At 41.6% G+C, this 22406-nt stretch overlaps 1 protein-coding gene across 2 annotated transcripts in view; it reads left to right on the top strand.

Annotated features, from left to right (window-relative positions):
- Positions 1-5828: 5828 nt before the first annotated feature.
- Fhl1 (four and a half LIM domains 1) overlaps positions 5829-22406 on the top strand; it is a 57452-nt gene continuing 40874 nt past the window's right edge. The window contains exon 1 of one of the 2 annotated variants that reach the window (XM_023562848.2): positions 5829-5965. The gene's annotated coding sequence lies outside the window, so the exon portion shown is untranslated. Of the gene's footprint in view, positions 5966-6077; positions 6191-22406 lie in introns of those variants that run through there. The other variant, XM_063246452.1, reaches the window with a different exon arrangement.

Raw genomic sequence — 22406 nt, forward strand, 5'->3', positions numbered from 1 at the left:
ACACTGTTAATTGTTAGAATAAGACACTGGTAGGGTTCAATATTATTTGCATTCTTTTCTTTTAAAACTGCAAACATGAAGGAGCTTTGTTCATACAAATAAGAAGGAAATGTAATTTCTCTCACCGCATTGTAACATAATCCTTTTGTTTCTTCTAAGTTATATACCAGATATCTCATTGTGATATATCATTAAAAATGAATTTTAAAGATTTATTAGCTGACAAGTCTATTAGATCATTCAGCAATTTGGTCAAAAGCAAAGAATTGGAAACTACCTGTGTTGGAAATGGTCTCATTATGCAGTGATTAAGGTGTTTCATTGTTTTCACACCAACACCCCTATTTTGGCTGGCTCCGTGGTCACCAGAAGGTTTCTAGTCCCCAGGGCAAGATACCAAGCCAGATTAGTAACCCTGGAAATCCACTGTCTTTCTTTTTTAAAATGAGAGGAGGGGTGTTAAGAAAAAGGAGGCAGGTAGGAAAGGAGAATCCACCTGCCTGAGACTGTGTCAGGGAGATCAATTTTAAGAAGTCAAGCGAGCATTTAGTGGTTGACTCCTTTACAACTGAATGTGCCTGCTGAATCTAGCAGCTCTCTGTGTATCGCCAATGAAATGTGTACCCTAGCATGACTTAATTTACCTTTTCTCAGTTTCCACATCTGCAATTGAGGGTTAACATTATTCATAGGATTATTGGAACGGTAGGGTTAAGTTTCATACCATATGTAAGGCACCTAGCACATTCGACCTATAGTAGTTACTCAGGAAATGTTAGACTCTTCCCTGCCATTCCTTCTTGGCATTTCAGTTAACTATTCTTAGGTATGATGATTATACAGTACTTATATAAAAAAAGAAGAAAGTCTTTGTCTGTTACCAGTATGTATTGAAGTATTCTTGATGGAATGATATGATATCTTGCACTTGATTTAAAATAGTTCGGTGCATATATGCACTAGAGGAAATAGGTAGGGGAACTAGAAAGTAAAATTGGTCATGTGTTGAGAAATGTTGAAACTAAGTGTCAAATACATAGAAATTCATTATACTATTTTCTGTATTTTATTATAATAAAAATATTTAAGAGAATCATTAATTTAATACCTACCATGTTGTAAGAAACTACAGTATAAACAGGAAAGATGCATTATATCATGTGTCTCCAAGGAGACTCTGATCTGCTCAGGAAATACATACGTGAATCACCAGATATGTCTCAGTTACCTGCTATATTAACAGCATGAGCCATGCACTATAGGAGCAATAGATTCTGCCTGAGCTGCTTAAGGACCACTTGGAAGAGGAGGTGAGGTTTCATTATTTTAGGTGTGGCATTTATATAATTTGGCAGCCTATTAGATGTGAAGAGTCAAAAGTAGTGGCAGTTTTTACATTGGCCACCTAGGAGTAGCATGCCACTAATGGAGACAGAAAAGATGGGAGGAGAAAGAGGTGAGAAGAGGGTTAAGACTGGGCAGTCTGTGGATATACTGGCTTTGCATTTACTGAAGTTGAGGTACCCATGAAATGTAGATAAGGTCAGGAAGTCATTGAAACTGTGTCAGTTGTGGCAAAGGTTTCATGAAGGAAATATACAGGATGTTTCAAGGTTTTCTAGATCCTAGGTTGATGGCCCAGATGGCCTGAATGGGAAGAAGGAATGATAAGCCCGGCGAGATAGGGAGGTCTGCTCATCGGGCACAGTTATGTTGGGCTCCGTGTTTGCCATGTTGAGTGATGATTATAAATGGAGCAACTATTCAAAGCCTTGTGGAAAGGGATACTTGATGCTCAGAAATGATAGGGGAAAGTCAGGTGAAGGTCTCAACTCCACTCTGAAAAAACAAAGAAACAGCCACTGTGTATGACTGCGGTAAAAGTGACAAACACTCTTCCCTTGCTGTTCTGGACGTACAATATAGTGGTTTAGTCTATGGGCTTTAGCGCTATAGCATTTGGTTTTAATCCTGAACTCAAAATTGCTGAACTGTTTAGTTATCCTTAGGAATCCTTAGTCTCTTTATCTGTAAGGTGGGAACAACAGTATCAAACTTGAGAGTAATCAAAAGGATGCACGTAAACTTATGTTTACATGGTACGTAACACATTTTCAGTAACTTACAATTACTAGTTCCAACGCCAGTGATACTGTTTGATGAGAAGACAAGGACTGGATTACTCTGTGTGCTGACAAGGGTTCCATATTTTCTTTTTTTTGGTCTTTTTTTTTTTTTTTTCATTTTTTATCGGTACCAGGGGTCGAACTCACCACTGCCTGCTTGCAAGGCAGGCGCTTATGCCGCTGAGCTAAATTCCCAGCCTCCATAGGGTTCCATATTTTCTTTCAGGAATGTTTTAAATTCTGTTGAAGCTGAAAACTCTTCCTCCTGTCTTCCTTCCTGTCTTATCTCCTTACTCAAATAAACAGAAACTAAAGTGGTCAGATCTGAGATCACATTATTTAATTTCAGCCTATTTAATTAATGTTTAACGCTAAAGACATTATGAAAATGTAGCACACAAGTTCACAATCTGAGCAACCTCTTTCATTTTATCTATTTTGCTTATTCAGCAACAGACACTGCAGTCCCCTACATGCTTTAAGTAAAACAGTGTGTTTCTGTGATCTCCAGAAGTTGAATTCCAATCCAAGGAGATGAAATGTTAAGAGGCAGACAGACTTGGCCTTGACTGCAGACCAAGCTGGGGCCATGTGGGAGGTGGGGAAGCTGGCCTTGCATCTAATGGAAACTTCTTGATTGTCTGCAGAAACGAAGAAAGGAGGGAAGAAGTGGGGGATGGAGGCAAGAAAGAAGCAGAAGGGAAGGAAGGAAGAAAGAATTGGAGAAGAGAGACGGGAGGAGGAAGATAAAAGAAGAAAGGATGAAACAGAAGGGGGAAGAAAGGAAGGGAACTTTGAAAGAATAAACCACAAGGAGTACTGATTGAGTGCCAAAGGATGACTGTGTCGCTGGGAGAGGGTCCTCCATCCAGAGCCTTTCATACGGAGTGTTTCTTGTCCATTTCTTTTGGGCTGGGCTTAGGGTTGATATTTAGGGATGTTGTCTGATTGCTCAATGCTATCACATGAGGAGGTGGAGAAACCAGCATTCCCTTTTCCTAGACAATGTGTGCGATGGTTTCTCTTGCCATACAGAAAGCCTAATGTCACCATTTCTGAGGGCTCCAAGTGGGAAAGGAGAAGGCCCAGGCCCTACGTGCCAGGGGAGAGAAGAGGACTTTGCAGGAGCTTATGCTACTGGTTCTCTGGTTAAGAGTGGCCACCATCCAGGTAGTGAGCAGGTGGGAAAACAAGAGTCTTGACACTTTGCTGTACTTACTTGATTTAAATACACTGCTGCTCTGCCTTCCAGCTCTCATGAGCCTTGATTTCCACAGCCTTCCTTACAGTGGAGGAGGCCTTGGTACAGAGCAAGGGCTAATCCTCTCCTTGAATTCAGCTCTCATTCTACTTGGGGACTTCTTTAATAAAACCTTCACTGGTGCCCTGCCAACTCCACCCTACTAGCTGTCTCTAAATATTTCACAGTTTCTCCTCTTTTCAAACTCAGAGAGAAAGGAACCTTCCCTTGTCTCTACTTACCTTTCTGGTTCCACTGGATTTCTGTGCCTCTCTACAGTGAAAAGCCTCAACAATAGTTGTCTACCCTGAGGTGTCTCCAAGTCGGGCCTAATTTCCTCTTCAGACCTGTTTTACCAAATCCTTCCACTGACACCATCTCGATTGGAGCCATCAACAGCTTTGATGGGAAGTATTGGGAAAGCTTCTTAACTAGCCTCCTTGTTTTGGTTCTTAATCTCTGAACCATTCCTCACACCATAGTAGTCTTTTAAAGAGATAAATGTGATCTGGATTATTACACAGAAACACAAATGAACGGAGGACACATAACAATTTGGATGACTCTCAAGGGAATGAAGCTGAGTGAGAAATGCCAATCTCAAAATGAGTACAATTGGTGCTCTGAGTCTGTGGGTCGTGTACTTGCAGACTTTGACCTGTCAAAAATAATTGAAAAAAATTGTGTCTCTATTGAACACACAGACACTATTTCTCATTGTCCCACATGCAATAAAGTACAACTATTTGCATATTAGGTATAAATAACCTAGAGGTAATCTGTAGGAGAGGATGTATGTGGGTTATTTAAAAATCCCATGCCATTTTATACAAGAGATTGGAGCATTTGTGGATTTTGGTATCCAAAGTAGGCTCCTGGAACCTGTTCTGCATGGACATTGAGGGACAAATTTTTATTATTATAATATTTTTTGATACCAGAATTTGAAGTGCCTTACACTCGCCAGGCAGGCGCTTACGCCACTTGAGATTCCCTGCCCTCCCGGCCCTAAACTTTATTATTCACTTACATAATATTCTTGAAATATCAAAACTATAGAAATGGAGGACAGATTAGTGTTTCCCAACGGGAAAAGCTGGAGAACTAGGGAAATGCCTGTGGTGGCAATGTGGGCAACAGCGGGGGTGGGGGGGGGATTCATGTAATGACAGAAATGTTTTGTGCATTGACCCCTTGACCATGTGGTGAATACAGGAGCCTATACATGTGATCAAATTATCGATTCAAATCCACAGGCACATGCAACTGACTTCAAGTATAACGAGAAATCTGAATAAAAATAGAAGACTGTAGGAATGTGATAAATCACAACACTGTCATGCTCCAGGATTAAGCCATTCATTCAAAGGCCTCTCATTGATTTTGGAATGCAGTCCAAAAACCGGTCCCTGCCAACTCCTTCAGCCTTACATGGTGCTACTCTCTCCAGCTCTCCTGGTGCCCACCACCTGTTAGTTCCACAGCATCAAGATTTACTCCCGCTCTCTGGAGAGCTTTTCCCCGGTTCTTTATACAGGTTCTTGTTTGATATCTTTCAGTCCTCAGTTTAAGTGCCACTTTCTCTCTTCCTAGCCACTTACAACTTGCACCCTCTTATTTATCCTAATGCAGTAATTTTCTCATTTCTCTAATGTCTGTATCCTAGGGGAAGGCCATGAGTGTCTGCATAACTGTGCCGTATCTCTAGCGCCTGACACAGTATTAGGCATATGGTGAGGGATCAGAACTGAACGTTGAGTCGCCACGTGCCTCCCTGCCCAGTGCTTTCCGAGTAGTTTTCTGGACGGTGGCGCCAGCCTTATGGATGGGGCTTCTTTACCCATCAGGCTTGGTATTAATTGCGGGGAGGTGTCGTCGGTGGAATTTCAGTACGCTCCACAGCACAGAGGTTTGCAGTCCGGGTCAAAACCAGTGTGCTCTGCGCCTCATTGCAGGGGGTGCGCCTCATTGCAGGGGGTGCGCAGGTTAGTCTGCGGCCCTGAGGCTGGCTGCCTCCCTCGCTGACTCTTTGTTGCTCCCACCTCCCACGTGCTGGTCGCGGCTGCCTGCAGTGACTCGTGACCCCACTGCCGTCCGCGAAGGCCTGCGGCTTGAGGGAGGGGGTCCCCAGGGCCCCCAGCGCGCCCTCCTCCCACTTCAGACGGCGCAGGTTCGGCCACCTTTCCCGCACGCGCGCTTCGCAGGCGACGGGCCTCTCCAGAGGAGGGGGCCGGCGGCCGCGCCCCATGCGTGCACGACGAGCACCCCTCCCCGCCCGTCAGGCCGGCCCCCACGCGCGCGCCACGCCCCGCAGTCCCCTGGCCGGGGCACAGCCCCAAACGGCGCGCGCCCCACCGCGCCCCACCCCACCCCGCCCCGCCCCTCCTCCCCTTGCCCCGCCTCGCCTCGGCTGAAGCGGGCCGCGCACGCCCCCGCGCGCGCGCTCCCCCACCTCCCCTGCGCCCCTCCCCCCGCGCCCTACATCCACCTCCCCGCCACGGGGGCTCAGTCCGCAGTCGCCGCCGCCGCCGCGCTTGGCTTGGGTGCAGGCAGCGGCCGCCGCCGCGGAGACAGCTGCGCGGGCGAGCATCCCCAGGCAGTAAGCCCGCTTTCTCTCCGCGAGGGCGTGCGTGTGCGCTTCCCGGCCGCCCGCCCGCCCGCGCGCGTCCTCGGGGAGCGTCTACCCTCCTGCCCCGCCGCCCAGCTCCTGGCACTTCCGGGGCAGGGTACCTGCGGCCTCTGGCCTGGGCGCCTGCGCGGCGGCGGGGGCTCCTAGGGCTGCCGGCCGAGGGGTGCGGGACGAGGGACGGGAAGATCCCCGCGGGTGCGTGCCTCGGCCTCCCCGGGGCTTTTGCCGCGGGGAGGGTGAGGAGGGAGTGGGGAGGCGCGGGGGTGCAGGAGTGAAATGGGGGCGCTCCCTGTTTCCCTCTTGGGGAATGGTGGGGAGTGGGAGGGAGTCAAGGAGCGCTTTGGGTTTTGCACAAGGGATGGCGGGCAGTGGGGGTTGGGCGAGGTGGGGGCACCTAGTGGTTTTTTCAGAGGTAGCTAAAGGGATTGTGGGGAGCAGGTGAAGACGAGGTAGGGGGCTCCCTTGGTTTTCCAATCTAGGATGGCGGCTATTGGGGAAGGGAGAGGAAAGGGAACCTGTCTTGGTTTGGTCTACAGAGATGGCAGGGATGGAGAGTAGAGGTGAGGGAGGGAGCTCTCCATGGTTTGCATCAGGGGGGTAGTGGGGGTGGGCTGCGGAGAGATTGAGGAGCTCCCCCCACCCTGTGGTTGTGCTCTCCTAGAAGGTGGCAGGTGTTTGGGGAATGGGGATGGGGAGCGTGGGGGATTTCTGCTCTAAGTGTGGAACTACGAGATTGTCACTCAGGTTGAGCCTTAGAAGGTGGGTTTCAGAATTGCAGGGTGTGACCTTTCTGTTTCAAAAAGCTTGAAATCCTACTAGGTGCACCCCCCTGTACTGGGCTCTTAGAGGTTTGTGCTTTCGAAGTTTCCCTTCTATTCCTCCGTCCTTGATCTTGCAGGACTAGATAGAGGTTTGCAAATCAGCAAGGCTAATGGAAACACTGTGTGTGGTTCGTGTTATTTTCTGGATTTGAGAATTTGTAAGTTTCTCAGGTTTGTTTTGATTGCCTTTTACAATAAAATTCCTGTGCTCAGCAGACCCTTTGGGAAAAGGAGAGAACCAGGTCTATTAATGAGATTCCAAGTTTGATTTTGGGAACTGCTGAAGAGTAAAAGATGCACCGTTGTAGCATTTTGTGTGGATTTCAAAAGAGGAAAAGTGGTAGGAGAAACATATATCTTTGCTGGAAATCCCTTGTAGTATTTATTTAAATTATTCCATTGGGACTGACTGCCCTTTGATTTGAATTTGGAATAGATCCAGTTTTCCTAATTGGACCATCATTTTGTAATTGCTTGTAATGCTTCTCTGGGTTATCAAATGTATGGCAAGCTTATGGCACACCAGGAACAATTTTTTGTTATCTTGATTAAGTCCGTTTTATTGTAAATGTTATGTTGTTCTTTGAAAATGTGAACATTTGCAGAATAGCACCAGTTTCAATTATGGGTCCCTTGAACTTTTATAAAACCTTGCATTCCAGCTCATCCGCAGAAACAAACCCATCCCCAAAGCAAGGGCTTTCTGGAATGGTAGCTTTGCCTGTAGAAACTCATATTTGCTTAAGAAGAATACATGGTAAATAGGCATCAGCCTTCCATATCGTAGAGCTATAATGCTTTCATTTTAGTTCTATACGGTTCCAATCTAGGCTTTTCTTTCGGTCTTTAAAAACTACATATTTAACATTGTAAAGGGCAAATGTAATCTTTATGCCAAGGGAAATTGGTCGGATAGTTGGGCCATGATTTGTGCAAGCCATTTCATTATAAGTACATAGTCTAAGACTACCATATAGATTCTGTAACCATATATGGTTTTTGAAATTCCAGGATGCCATTCCCATGTTTAATTTTCAGAGAAAGAAACTAGTTTTTCAGGCAAGTTGAGATTTTCCAGTGAAACTTTTGAGAGACTCTGTAAGATTTAAATGGATAGAATTTCTCTTGTGTAATATCAGTGTATTGGAACCAATTTAATATATGTTAAACTAAAGAATTACTTGAATGAGATAAGCACTTTGTTTACTGGACATGTTCAAGTGGAAATTGAGTTTGAGTCTGGAATACTGATGAAAATGTGATTATTCACGTGACCATATGTACCATGTCTGAAATTTATATGCTGTGTTTTCTGTGTGTCCTTAACAATGAAAAACAGCATACTTTTACAATGCAGCCTCAGCCTATTTTTCTCTGAGGGATAGAATGCTGAAAGGGATAAAATCTTTCATGAAGAGCAAGCCTGTTGGTGGTTGGAGGCCCGAAAGCTTTTCTGTAGGTAAAAGGAGTGTCTTTTTACATGCCTTTTTGAGACCCTGTTGATCCCATGGGACAGGAGAGACAAAAAGATGAAGAAATTTCAAAAGTTAACAGAAGTAATGATCAATTTATCTTTCTGAATATTCCTGAAGATTTTTCCATAGCCATTCAAAAGCTAATTTGTAAATGAAGCCTTTTGTGAGCAATGCACCTTTGCCTCTAAAGTGTGGACATTTAAAAAAAAATAGCCCTTTGGCCAAGAACAGCAGCAAATCTCCTGAGACTCCTGATCCCTGTTTTCCTGCTCTCCACCTCTCAGTTCCCTTGTCCCCACATCCCTCCCTTTTCCCCCTGTGGTGCCAGTAATATTGGCTTTTATAACCTAGTGGGAGTTGAACAAATGTTCCTGCTTGCTTGAACTTTAGGCCTTATCTGTTTGGCTGCTTTCCCTAACTTTTGCCTACACATTTTTTTCTTCATTAATTGAACTACCGAGTTGTTTGGATGTGGGGTAAAAGGGAGTAGATCATAATTATTTTCTCTTAAGAGATCTTTTCTTTCAGCTCCTGTTGGGCAAGAGCAAAGAGAAGTTCTCTTTGCTGCCAAAGTACTTAATTAAACAGAGTTTATGACTATGTGTTTATTCAACAAGCATTTACTGAGTTACGCCTCTGTTGGAGGCTCTTGTGCCAGGCTCGGGGGTACAAAGTAGATAAGAAATGGCTCCTGCCTTTGTAGCATGGTTATAAAAAAGAAAAATAGTGAATCGGTAGTGGATAATGAAGAGCTATCTGGAATCTTTTGGACACTAACATAGTCACCATATACATGCTTCAACCGGGCACAGTAGAGTCATTTCTTCCAGTGACTTAGTCACTGCATAAATTTGACCTCATGTTCCCAGCTAAGATATACTTCTTCATTTTTTGTGATGCAGTCACTTCTCTGTATTCTTGGATTCAGTGAACCAATATTCGGGGAAAATATTCCGGGAAAAGTTGCATCTTTTTTGAACATTTACAAACCTCTTTTTTCCTTGTTGTTTTCCCCTACACAATGGTCTAAAACTATATAGTATTTACATTGTGTTAGCAATTATAAGTCATTTAGAAGTCACTTAACTAAGAGGATATGTAGAAGTTATATAAAAACAGTATGCCTTTTGAGCACCTGTGGATTTTGGTATCCACAGAAATTTCCTAAAATCAGTCCTCCATGATGTAATATGGTTTATTACTTGTCTTAGAGTCTGTAGTCTCTTCTTCCTTTTAAAAATATTAACAAATAGTTGTACGTATTTCTGGGGTACAGTGTGATAGTTTGGTACACGAATGCAGTGTGTAAAGATAAATTTTGTGTAAAGCAAATGGAAATAGCAGGTTTCTCGATGCTCAGTTTCAGCTTTGAGTCACTCTGTGGAGCAGTGGGAAGTGGCTGGCCAGCATCCATCCATGTAATTCAGAGTATCTTCTGATGACAACTTAGGCTCCTAGATTATTTGTGCGTGATCAACTTTGAATTATGGAGAACAAAGGATAATGGAGGCCAGAAGACTGAATAGTACTAACTAGTGGCTCCATTAAGCCTTTGCTCTTCTGGAGAGCTAGTCCTGAGATCTTGGAGAATCCCAATATTTGCGGATTGTGTTAGACGTGCTTTTCAGCCAGAGGGAGTTTGCCACATGGGTCGTTGGGCAGTGTCCAGATATTTTGCTAGATGCACTTGCTGTTATCCAGTATAGTGGCCAGGGATGTTGTTTAAACATTCTGGAATGTACAGGGCAGCCTGAACTGTCAGTGATGCCAGTGGTAGAATTTCCTCTACAAAATGCTGTGAAGGGTAGCTCTAAGAGAGTAGAGAACAGTGGCAGTGCATTCCTGCCACTGGACAGTAGACTGAACTCACTTGAGTGGTCTTAAAAGTGACTAGTTCCTAAGTAATTAGGATTAACAGCTACCATTTATTGTATTCTGTTAGACACTTGTATATATTATATAGTCTCTTCATTTTATAATGGAGGAATGAAGCTTAGAGAGGTAGTTAACTTGCCCTAGGTCTCCATAGCTGGTAAAGGTTGGAAATAGAAATCAAAATTAAGATCATCTTATTCCTCTGAAGTTTATGGTTTTGAGCACAACTTTGTACTGTCTCCCTTGAGGCATAAATCATTCAAGATCTTACTTAACACAGTGAAAATTACTGCATGTCCTATATACCATTGAACTTGCTTGAAAGTAATTAAAACCACGAATGTTAAACTTGATCATACTTGGAGTGTCAGTGGGTGGGGGAAAGGGGAAGCCAGTACAAACTGAATACCTACTACAGCCCCAGGAAGTTCACTAGTTGGATCTACACCTATTATCTAATTTGATGTTCACAGCACTCTGCAGGACAGTTAGGATGCACATTTTGCAGATGAGCATGAGAGAAGTTAGTGAAGTAATTTGCTTGGACTGTGCAGTTTCTGAGTTACAGAGTTACAGTCTGAATTGATGTCCCAAGACTCAGCTACTGTCCTTGTTGCTTGCTGTAAATGTTGATGAGTTGAGAAGTCTGCTGGAGGGAGGAGAGTACCTGGTCAGGAGTAAACGTAATTTCAAAGGTAACTTAATTCACAGAGGACTTCACTGTATTCAGGTAGAGAATAGAAATGTGAATTTCTGTACATTACTCAACTGATGGGAACTGAAGTCAACACAGAGGTTTACCAGAGGTCTACCTTAAATGCCACTGTTACTGTCAGTTTGGAGAATTTCATTCAGTTTGCATCTTACCTGAATTTTTCAGGTGGTACTTTTATACCCATGAAGCTGGAGGTCACCTGTGTTTGTAGCCGCTCAGCAGTTTACCTTCAGCCTTCCTTTAGGACTGTCCTGTAAAACTCTATAATGATAGCATTTGGGTTTGTCGTCTTTTCTCACATTTAAAACATTTGTGCTTTTTACGGATGTTGTTTTTTATAATAAACATCATCAAATTCATACTTGTGTTTTCCATATGGGGGTGTTTTCTTTTGACAGCTAAATATTTATTTTAACTTTTGATGTGTTTTGTTTTAGGACATAAAAAGGATTTAAAGAAAAACAGCCCAGTAACAATCATATTTTGTCTGGAAAGCAGTTTTTGTGTGCGTGGGCAGAAAAGAACCTCATATTTCATTTCATTTACTTTAAATTAGAAAGGAATTTTAACCATGATTCTCATGGGCCAGGATACTGGAAAAAAAAGAACTATTATTTAGATAAAATGCATGTTTTGATTTCCACATAGGACTGTGAGCCATAGTTTCTGATTATAATAATACCTTGATTCTGACTACCGCAATCAGTCACTTGGATAATAAGCTCACTTTGTGCAGATAGGTCATGCTGTCTGATTTTGTCCCCCTCCGAAATGATTTTATTTAATTTTTTTGTGGTCCTGGGGATGAATTGAGGGCAAGTGCTCTACCTCTGACTTATTCCCCAGTTCTACTCCCCTGATCTTAGAGTAGATGCCAGATAGGTGTTAAAATTTGCAGAAAGCATAATCCTTTTTGAAAAATATGCTTTTTAAATGATAAGAAAAAGTAGTTCTTAACATGGTGGGAGAATGTAGAAAGTAGAGAAAAGCCTCAAGAAGAAAATAAAGATCAGGCATAGAAATTAGTGACAGTATTTTCTGTGTCTTTAAAAATGCAGCAGATTTTAATGATTGATTCACTGCAAAATCTCCCTTGTAAATGTATTAAGTTTTTTTAAGCCACCAAAAGATTTTCTGAATTATTGCTGCATCTGTACATAGAGTTACGATCGTAATACAAGTGAAATGGGAAAGCTGCCAGTGAGTTAGAGAACCATTAAGGCTTCCTCATGTCAGGTCTCTAAAGAAACGAAGGCTCCTACAAATGTCTCCTCCTCCACCCTACTAGTAGAACTTCAGTATTAGGTGGGACTGTCTACCCATCCTTCCCTTCATTTTATTGATGACAAAGCTGAGACTCAAGATAAAACAGCTGATTCAACAGTTAACACCAGAGTTCCAGTTCGAATTATTTTCCAGTTTGCATTTTTGTTTTTTCCATACACAGGTAAATTTGTATTGCCTAAATTAAAGACGTCACAGTCAAGAACTTTTCAGAGATGGGCTATTTCTGAAAAGAACAACTTTTATGGTAGAAATATTCTAACTGTTCTAAAGGCTACTACAAGCCCAAGAATTTCTTAATTTTTGAAAAATGATAAAAATATTTGTGAGCAATGTAAGGATTTTATTCCTTGTTGAGTTAAACATTAGTAATAGTCTATCTAGTTCTCAGTTTAATTTTCCCTGGACTGTCGGGCAAGTACCAAAGCATATCAAGTATGTCTGTAAGTACAAGAATAAAAAATGACTTGAAGAATCTTTAGGTATGGTAGCCTGGAAGACCACACTTAGAGCTATTACTCCTTGAAAAGTAGTTTTTCCTCTAAGAAATGAAATGTCTGTGGAAATTGTAGGATGACATTTTAAAGATTTCATTTGTTTCCAAACCTAGGTCAAAAGTTAAGTTATAGCAAATGCAGACAGGCAGCATCAGTAAAATATAGGCACACAAATACTTGTTCTTAGACAAAATAAGTTCTTTAGCTTTTCTTCCCTTTTATCCCTGCCATTATTTATTTCTGTAGCTGTGTGGGTCCCTCTCTGTGGCTTCCATTGCTTATATATTTTGCTCTCATGGTGATTTTTTTCCAGCCCATCTGACCACCCACTTTCCTTTTTCCAGGCTCTTGCTATACTCAGATCCTTACGGCACATTCATCTGCTATGGCATCTCTCTTTCCCTCACTTGCCAATGTTAGAGTTACTCTATCTGGATTCGGCCAGGGCTGGTTCTCAGCTGATCTTCAGGGCAAGTATCAAGTGGGAAGCTGGTGTCATTCTACACAGAAATGGTACTGAGAGGATAGGTTAAAATACATGCAGAGATTACACAGGCTTTGCATACTCTTAAATCTGAGCACAGAATCACAATATTTTTTCTTTATACCCAGGGCCTCCGAAAATGCCAAACTTAGAAGAAATGATGAATATGGATGCACAGTGCCAATGGTTTAATATGAGAATGAGTAAGAAAATTTTACCCTTTTCTAGGCGTGTGTTTTTAAGCAGTATTTCCCCTGTTCATCATCGTGTCCTGCTGATGAACGTCGCATCATCAATTTCCCTAGCTCCCTATAATCCACTGTATTTCTCTTCCAAAAATGGATTATTTTCCTCTGGATTTAAACACTGGTGTAATTGTGTCTCATTTTTGAACTACTATAGAAATTGCAAAGAAAGGAGATATAAGTGGATTATGTTTTTTTAATAGAGTATTTCCAGAGAAAAGAACAAAGTAAGTCTCCCTCTTCTGCGCTTTACTGTTTGTAGAATTTGTATTTTATTTACCCATATAAAGTATATTATACATATTTCAAGATGTAGATTGTTCCATAGACACTGTAATCACAATAATTAGGGGCTGGGGATTTAGCTCAGCAGTGTAAGCACCTGCCTTGCAAGCAGGCAGTCGTGAGTTCGATCCCTGGTACTGATAAAAAAAATCACAATAATTAGTAATATCCACAAGGTTTTAGATTTACTTTCATACAAAAGAAATAATAGCTGGAAATTTAGAGATTGCATACTCTTGTTGTTTTGATGAGGATTTTACAAAACTAAATCTGTATATTTGATTAGTTAATAAGCCTTGTCTCATTTTCAACTTTAGAATGTGGTTAAGGCTCCGATTGACTCCTGCCAGGTTTAAAATCTGTGATGTATTAAGAACTTTAAGCATTGGTGTTTCAGTTTAATCTGCCAGACCTAGTTTTATGTGCTATTCTTGTTTGCAAAGCTGATCGTTAGCATCTGCCTATAAGTGTAATCAATAATCTGCACTTTGATGTGGCCAGGGAGCTGAAGAATGAGTCTCCCTTCCCCTGATTTCTTAGACACTAAGGAGTACACACACACACACACACACAGGCAGAGGTGCAAGTTGTAATGCATATTTTGTAATAGTAAACAATAGTAGTGGATTTAGAGAATTAAAATAAATTTTTAATACTTTCTAAGAACTATCTTGCAAATGATTGTAGTTTGCAACACTGAAAATGATAAAATAATTAAAGTCCTCAGTAAGACAGCTTCTAGAAGGTACATAAGTCTTATACACTCTTTGTCAAAGATTCTGCACCTCCAGATGCCAGGATTGATACAGGTTTTTGAACCCTTAGCCTGTGCATTCCCTTTTGGGCAGTAAAAAGCCATGCTTTTCTTAAAGAACGAACTGGGAAGGGATTTTCTGACGTTACAAGCACACCTAATCACAGTAAAGAAAGAAACTAAGCTGCCAAACTAATACAAGGAAGCGAAAGTTCGTACTTACATCTGTAGATAAAGCAGTTGAGCTTTATTAGAACTGCTTTTAATATATCTACTTTATTGACCATTTAAATACAACAAACTGAGTCCACTTAAAGCCTCTAATTTGATAAGTTTTGGAAAATGTAGCCACAGTCAGGATTTGCGTAGTTTTCCTCCCCCAGGTTTCACTATGTCCCTTTCTCAGTACATTTTTTCTTTGCCCCGTTTCTAAGCAGCCTCTGATCTGCTTTTGCATGAGAGCCACATTCCAAGTTAGCTTTGAAACTTTGTGGATCCTCTATACAACTATCAGGTTTATGTCCCAAATGCAGTTCTGTGCATTTAAGGTAAAACAATATTACAGAGGAATTCTAGACATTGATTTTCTAGAATCTTTTTCTCATTGTCTGCAAGTAACTTGCTTAGCAATTAGTCCTGCTGCATAGTTGGATTAAAGGAAAATTATAGCCAAGAGAGAAACAATTCTGATAAACAAGAGAACAGTGTATGTTCTTAAATAGGAACAGTGAACTGCAAATCCTGGGAGGACAGAAAAAATAATTTCAGTTTTGCTTCATCTGTTTTTTTTTTGATAGGGTACCAGGAATCGAACTCATGACATCACGCATGCCAAGCAGGCACTTGTGCCACTGAGCTAAATCCCTAGTCCCACTTCATCTATTTGTAAAGCAAAAAAAAAAAAAAAAAAAAAAAAAAAGGCATTTACATTTGTATATAGTCGTGCATTTAAACAGGATGGGTTTATTTTCTGAGAAATGTGTTAGGTGATTTTGGGACCACTCAAAATATATAGTCCATTATTGACTGAAATGTTTTTTTTTTTTTTTTGAATTTGCAACCTAGCTCTTGCCAGGTAGGCACTTACACCATTGAGCTAAATCCCCAGCACCCAGACTGAAATGCTAATGTAGCATGTGATAGTATGTCTATACTCCCAGCGGCACATATGTATAGGCATGCGCGCGCACGCACACGCGCGCACACACACACACACACACACACACACACACAATCATTTTGTAGGAATAACACTATGTTGAGTCCTCCAAAAGATTTGAAGCAGGCTATAGAGTGCATTTTCTGTGCATAGAAAGTTTACCATCTTTACATATGTTTATGTGCAGAGCAAACTTTTAGTATGCCAGATAATACTTTCTTAGCAAGATATTAAGTTGGACAGTTTTAAGAGGTACTATACTGAGATACAATTTGTCCCTTTCTCATTCCTTCAGAAAAATGCAGATGTCAGAAAATGTCTCTCTCTGTTCAGTAGCTGTTGCTTTGGCCTGTGTCTAGTGTGTTTCTACCATTCCCGATTTCTACCATTTCTGCCCTCTCTGTCTTCCTTCCCTGATTTTCCTTAATCTGTGTCTTTCCTGTCTCCTGATACTACTTTTCTTGTATTGCTATGATTTGTCAGGACAGACCCATTTTCATAAACATTTCCAGACTAAATAGGCAGCAAACTAATTCCAACATGTTGGAAATGTATTGAGAGCTATATTTCTTATTTTTTTTTTATTTTGTGACCCAATAACTTCTTCTAACTCCCTTCAAGTTTGGAGCGCTACTGGATGTTGGACAGTTGTGAAAGGATGATTTTGGGTATTCAAAGTTGAATTTATTTGTTGGGCTATGCTATGAGAGTCTTAAGACCATTAATCATTAAAAATAAATGAATGATTCATATTATAATTCTTATGAAACTTTCTTTGACAAAACTAAAGCAATCAGAATGGTCTTGATGGAGGGAAATTTACAGTTTTTCAAACTCTATAAAGATATTAAAAACCCTTTCAACACTGGTAAAAAACCAGAAAAAGCATGCTACAAAGGATGGACCTTAATGCAAAGTAAGACTTTAGCTCGTAATAACATATTAATATTGGCCCATCAGTTGTGGCAGGCATACCACATTAATGCAAGAAATTAATGATGGTAAATTACAAGGAAGGCTTTGGGAAGGTATGTAGAAGCTGAGCACTTTCCACTCAATTTTTCTGTAAACCAAAAACTGCTCAAAAATAGTCTGTCAACTAAAAACTACCCTTTATACGTTTGAGTTTTAGAAAAACAAGATATAAGATACTTTTTGTTACTACCTCATATATTAAAGTCTGCTGTTTGTTCTTTAGTGCGAGGAAAATAAGATAAATTCTTCACCTTAAGTGACATAACTTGTGGCAGGGTCCTCTGAAAAGAGGAGGTGCAGGATCCCTCCTTGCAAGCTGGCAGTAGTGCCAAATGCCTAGCCTAACTGCGCAGTAGGCAGGAGACGTTGCTGTGAGCACTAACTTCCCTTGTCTGCCATTCACTGGTGCATCACGCCATCCAGTGGTAGAATCCCAGACTTGACCAGTTCCCCGCCCTGTCTCCCAGTGAGCCCTGTTTTGACCGTTGCATTTGTAGCATCACTAGTAATAGTGGCAGTTGGTGAGTTTATGTCAGCTTTCTGAGCCAATACTGAGGTCAGAGTGTAATTGCTTTGGGCCCAAAGACTGTTGTGTGGCTCATAAATGGTTTTTTGTTTTTGAACATTTTCTATCCATACTTGTGAAGATGTGGAACCTACAGATATACCAGGGGTTTGGGGGGCAAGTATGTACAGTGTCCTTGCTTTTGCTGCTCACCCATCTATTTCTTAGTGTCCTTTGATTCCTGTTCGTTTGCTCGTCTGTTTACTCTTAGTCTATTTTTTAATTATTCTGTTAGAGGGAAAGGAATAGCCTCAGCATAAATAAAAATTTGCCCAAAGTATTCAAACTACCAGAACAATGTACTTGATAATTTTTAACACTCAAGATTTTTTTAACTGCCATAATGATTTGTTTGCTATATATAGTGGGAACTTAGATACTTTGTAAAGGTTTTCTGACATACAACTTGAAATTGAATTGTTTTACCTTATAAATTACTATGTAGTTTACTTATTCCCTTTGAAACTTGTGTCATTTTTATCTGTTTATTTTATAATTTTCTCCATATCAGATAATGGCAGGATGCATGTTGATGTGAAGAATTTACTCTGTGGCTAATTGGTTGAAGCAGAGCTGTGCATTTGCTTAGTGTAAGGAAACAGTTCACATGGAGTGCCAACCCCAGCTTTTGATGAATATGTGGTCGAGTAATTCATAAAAGGAAAATCAACAAGTGTTAATTGAGCGCTTACTCTAATGTACAAAGCACTGCGCTAGCATGCCAGATGCTGTGGAGAATATCAAGAATGATCTTTTCAAACAAGGAATGTGCATTCTAATTGGAGAATCTGGTATAGACAAGTTAAGGGTGTGGTGGAAAGAGGATTGAATTGGGTGTGGTGGGGAGCAGGGATAGTCAGGAATTTTGAATCCTAGCTGGAGTTCTTCCACGATCCAGATCCTCTGGGAAAATCACTTCGCTATTCATGGTTTTAGTTTGTTGAAGGGGATTGGATAGCCCCTAAGACCATGTGTGGATTGGCTCATAAACAAATGTGGGAGAGATTCTAGAAGGTGGCACATTGTCTTTTGCCAAATGAGTCATACAGGTTAAACATCCCTAAGTGTTCAGACTTTTTATTTTCAGATTATGGATACTCAAATGGTAAAGTGCAAATATACCAAAATCTGAAAGAATTTCTAGTTCTGAAACATTTCTGATCCTGATTTCAGGTAAGGGACACTCAACCTCTACATATAATTGCCTTTATATGGATATGGACACATTTATTTATGCTATATAATAATACTAATTGTGATTATGTATAGATCAGTGTTTCTCAGAATGGAGTTCATGGATCACTAGCATGAATATAACCTGTGAATTTGCCAATTTATAAGTCCAGACCTGGTGAGTTACAAATCCTAGAGATAGGTCCCAAGACTCTGAGTTTTAACAAGATATCCCCTCCATCAGGAGACCTAGTGCCCACTAAAATTTGATAAATATGAGCTGTAGGAATTTGGGGTAGTGGTTCTCAACTTTGGCTGTATTAGATTCATTTGTGGAAACTTTGTTGGGGTTACAGCATTGTCTTAGTCTGTGCTGCTATAATAAAATGCCTGATACTGGGTGATTTATAAACACCGGAAATTTATATCTCTCAGTTCTTCAGGCCAGAAATCCAAAATCAAGGCACTGGCAGGTTCCATTGTCTGGTGAGGGTGTTCTGTGCTTCCAAGATGGCACCTTGTTGGTGTGTGCTCAGGAGTGGAGGAATTTTGTGTCCTCAGAGAAAGAAGGTAGAAGGGCAAAAGGCATCTTTTAGAAGGGGACCTAATCACTGTCCTGTGGGCTCCATCCTCCATGACTTAATCACCTTTTCAGGGCCCTACCACTTAAGAGTATATTGGGGATTAAGTTTCAAATTGAATTTAGGAGGGTACAAGAGCATTCAGACTATTTAAGGAAGGAAGGAAGGGAGAGCTGTTGGAAGAAAAGAAAGAGGAAACATTCGGTGGGGCATCACGGACTCTACCGTGCAGTCTAAGCAGGCCTGGGGAGCCATCAGTGGTCATCCTGCCTTGACATCCTGGTTTTAGAGTTTCTGGCTCAGAGCCATCCTTGAAAGTATATCCAGGCTCAGGTTTATCACTGGGGAGATCTGGGGAGATAAGTGGAGAAGAGATCACCTGTGGTAAAAAGATTTGAAAGGCAGGAGGGCTAAATGCTGAGTAAAGCCTCTTCTATTAGGGCCTTAATCCCATTCAGGAGGGAGGAACCTTCATGGCCTAATCACCTCTTTAAGGGCCCATCTCTTAAAACAATATGTTGATCAACACCTGAATTTTATAGGGCTCACATTCAAACTATAACAGTCACCTAGACATCAATCATGGCCATGGCTCCCCTAGTATACCAGTTTTGAGAATCATTGGTTAGAGGAAAACAGTATGAACCAAAGCACCTTTCAGTCTATAGGACTGGTGAATTTCAGAGTCAAGGAGTCAGCCAAAGCCATTGCTGAATATGGGAGGAGGCGATACTGAGCTACATTTTTTGAATCTCAAGCTAAGAAATTTAGTCCTTTTAGTGGAGGAAAATGTTGGGGAAATGGAGTGATACTTTTAAGGTGGTACATTGGAGAGATTGTTCTAACACCTGTATGAAGAAGAGTGCATGCTCTTCCTTAAATCTGATTAAGTAGTCCAGGTGTGAAGTGATAGTGGACCAAACTGGAACTATAGAAATTAAATCACAAAGAAGAAAAACCATGAAAGCTCTTTTGCAGAAAAATGGGCAGGATTTGCTGAGGATCATGAGGTGAAAGGTCTCAGTCTTCAGTTGGAGAGTCCTTCTCAGACTTTTGGAGGTGCTAGGCTTGTCTAGCTACACTTACCAGAATTGTCACTGTCTTAGTTACTTTTCTCTTGTTGCTGGGATAAAATGCCCAACAACCAAAATTAAGTAAGGAAATGTTTATTAACTCCATAATCACCTGATTCCAAGGCAGAGTGCCATGGCACAGCGGCAGCCGTTCATCATAGCAGCAAGTACCAAAGGCAACAAGGGCAAAAAAAGGAAGAGCATTTCTCCTTCCCTCCCTTATATGTCAGCTACCCACTCCCTGAGCTGGTGCAACACTTACACTGCCAGGCCTGGCACTAGAAAATGAACCAATAACAAACACTAGACTCAGCCATCTTCAAAAGGCCTGCCGCCCATGACCATATGATGCTTTGGGGAAACATCCAAACACAAACTGTAACATTCCACTCTCTAGCCCCACCAAAGACTTATGTGCATCCTTTATGTAAAAGGCATTTTGTCCATCTTGAACAGTTGCCAAAGTCCCAGCAGTTTCAGTGTTGCTGAAAAGTCCAAATCCCAAGTCTCTTTCAAAATCTAAGGCAAACTCTTTGCTATAACCCCCCGTACAAAAGAAAACAAAGTTAAATACTTCTAACATATAATGGCACAGGATAAATATTACCAATTCCAAAGAGTAAAAACAGGAATACAAAGGAATGGTACCAAAGGAAGTCCAGAATCCAGCAGTCGAAGCATTAAGCCCTGGAGTTCCAAGTTCAGAATCTGAAGCAATCTGGTTGTGAGCTCCAAAAGGCTTGAATGAATCCACTCCTACAGCAGTTTAGGTGACTGTAGCTCTCATGGCTTTGATCTTGGGCTGCCGCTGCTACCTCCTTACATGTTTCCTTAGTCGATCCATGCTCCTTGCTTTTCCAAGCTTCTGGATTCTCCATTGCACCTTTGATTTCACATACACAGCTTTGCATACTGTCCTTTCAGGGGCGCATTGCCTGACCTCCTAGGCTCTCTGAAATCTGGGTAGAAGCATTTTCAATTCAAGAATGCTTGCATTCTGTATGTGCATAAAACCAGTGCCATGTGAATGATACCGAGGTGTGCTGCCAGTTGGACCAGTAGCCTGGCTTTCCTCTCTCTTGGTTGTAGGGGTTGAGTACCATCCACTGAGCATTATGAACCCGATTGTGAGGAACAGATTCTCTTTGCTGCCACCATTGTGGAACCTGGTGCAGCTGCTGCTAATTTGGTACCTTATGTGGCCTTATGTTCATTCTGGAACATAGTGTGGCTGCTGCCATTCTGGAAAGTGGTGCTCTAAGGCTTTCTCCTCAAAGCAAAATCTTTCACTTCTGCAGTTTTGAGGCTGCAAAGGATGGAGACTTGCCACCACTTCCCATGATGCCCCAGGCCATCTTATCTATTCAGCTGTTCCTTCTCAGCAATTGATATCTCAGCTGTGTCTTTACAGTTCACAGCTTTACTTTTTCCCCCGGCCAAATTCACATTTCATATTACCCTGCTGGGCTCTTTGCTCTTGATTCACAACAGAAATCTGGCTAAAAGCCCCCAACAATAGCCATGTCACTGCCTCAACACTGACTGCCTTTAAATTTCTTTTGTCAGATTAATTAGTCTGCTGCCCTTAATCCCAGTCTCAGGCAAAGTCTCTGAACATGAATAAAGCACAGATAAATTTTCTGCCAGGCCATAACATGCATCATCTGGAGTCCAACAGCCAGTGTAGTCCTTCTTCCCAAGAGAAACCTCCCACGCCTGGTCTTTACTGGTTTTCTAGTCTTCTGAGCTCTGACCAGAATGCCCTATAAAGAACAGTCTAAGGCAATTCCAGCTCTACCCTTTCAGGCAACATCTCCAAACCTTTCCAAACTCTTCCCACAGGCCATTCCCAAAGGCTGTTGAACCACACATTCAGGAATAGTCACAGCAATGGCTCTACTTCTCTGGTACCAAATTCTGTCATGGTGACTTTTCTCCCATTGCTGAGACAAAATACTTGATGCCCAAAATGAAGGAAAGGTTTATTTATCTTACAGTTTTGGAGATTTCAGTCCATCGTCAGCTGACTCCCAGGCAGGATGATGTGGCTAAGGGGCAACTGTTCATGATGGTCACAAGCCACAAGAGTGAAAGGGCAAAATGGGAAAGCCCGCTTGGGTCCCTCCTTTATGTCGCATGCAGACTACCCCTCCCACCGTGGGTTCAGCACTCACACTGCTAGTCCCAGTGCTACACGATAAACCAATCCGAGATGCTAGATTCGGCCGCCTTCCAAAGGCCTCCCCCAGGACCACATCAGGCTTTGGGGTACAGGCAAACACATGTGGATCAGTATCAATTCTGTCCCTCTTTGATTTGATGTTCTGATTTGGGGAGTAGTCCACAGCAAGTTACATAAACATAGAGAATTATCGTTGGATAACAAGGTCCTCCTGATTATCATGTGGGAAAAATGTGATTTTTCTTAAGGAAGGAATGCTTGGAATTGT

This window comes from Cavia porcellus, unplaced genomic scaffold (assembly GCF_034190915.1).
Source record: "Cavia porcellus strain 051 isolate PalLab524CR breed Dunkin Hartley unplaced genomic scaffold, mCavPor4.1 scaffold_3, whole genome shotgun sequence".
Classification (NCBI taxonomy): Eukaryota; Metazoa; Chordata; class Mammalia; order Rodentia; family Caviidae; genus Cavia; species Cavia porcellus.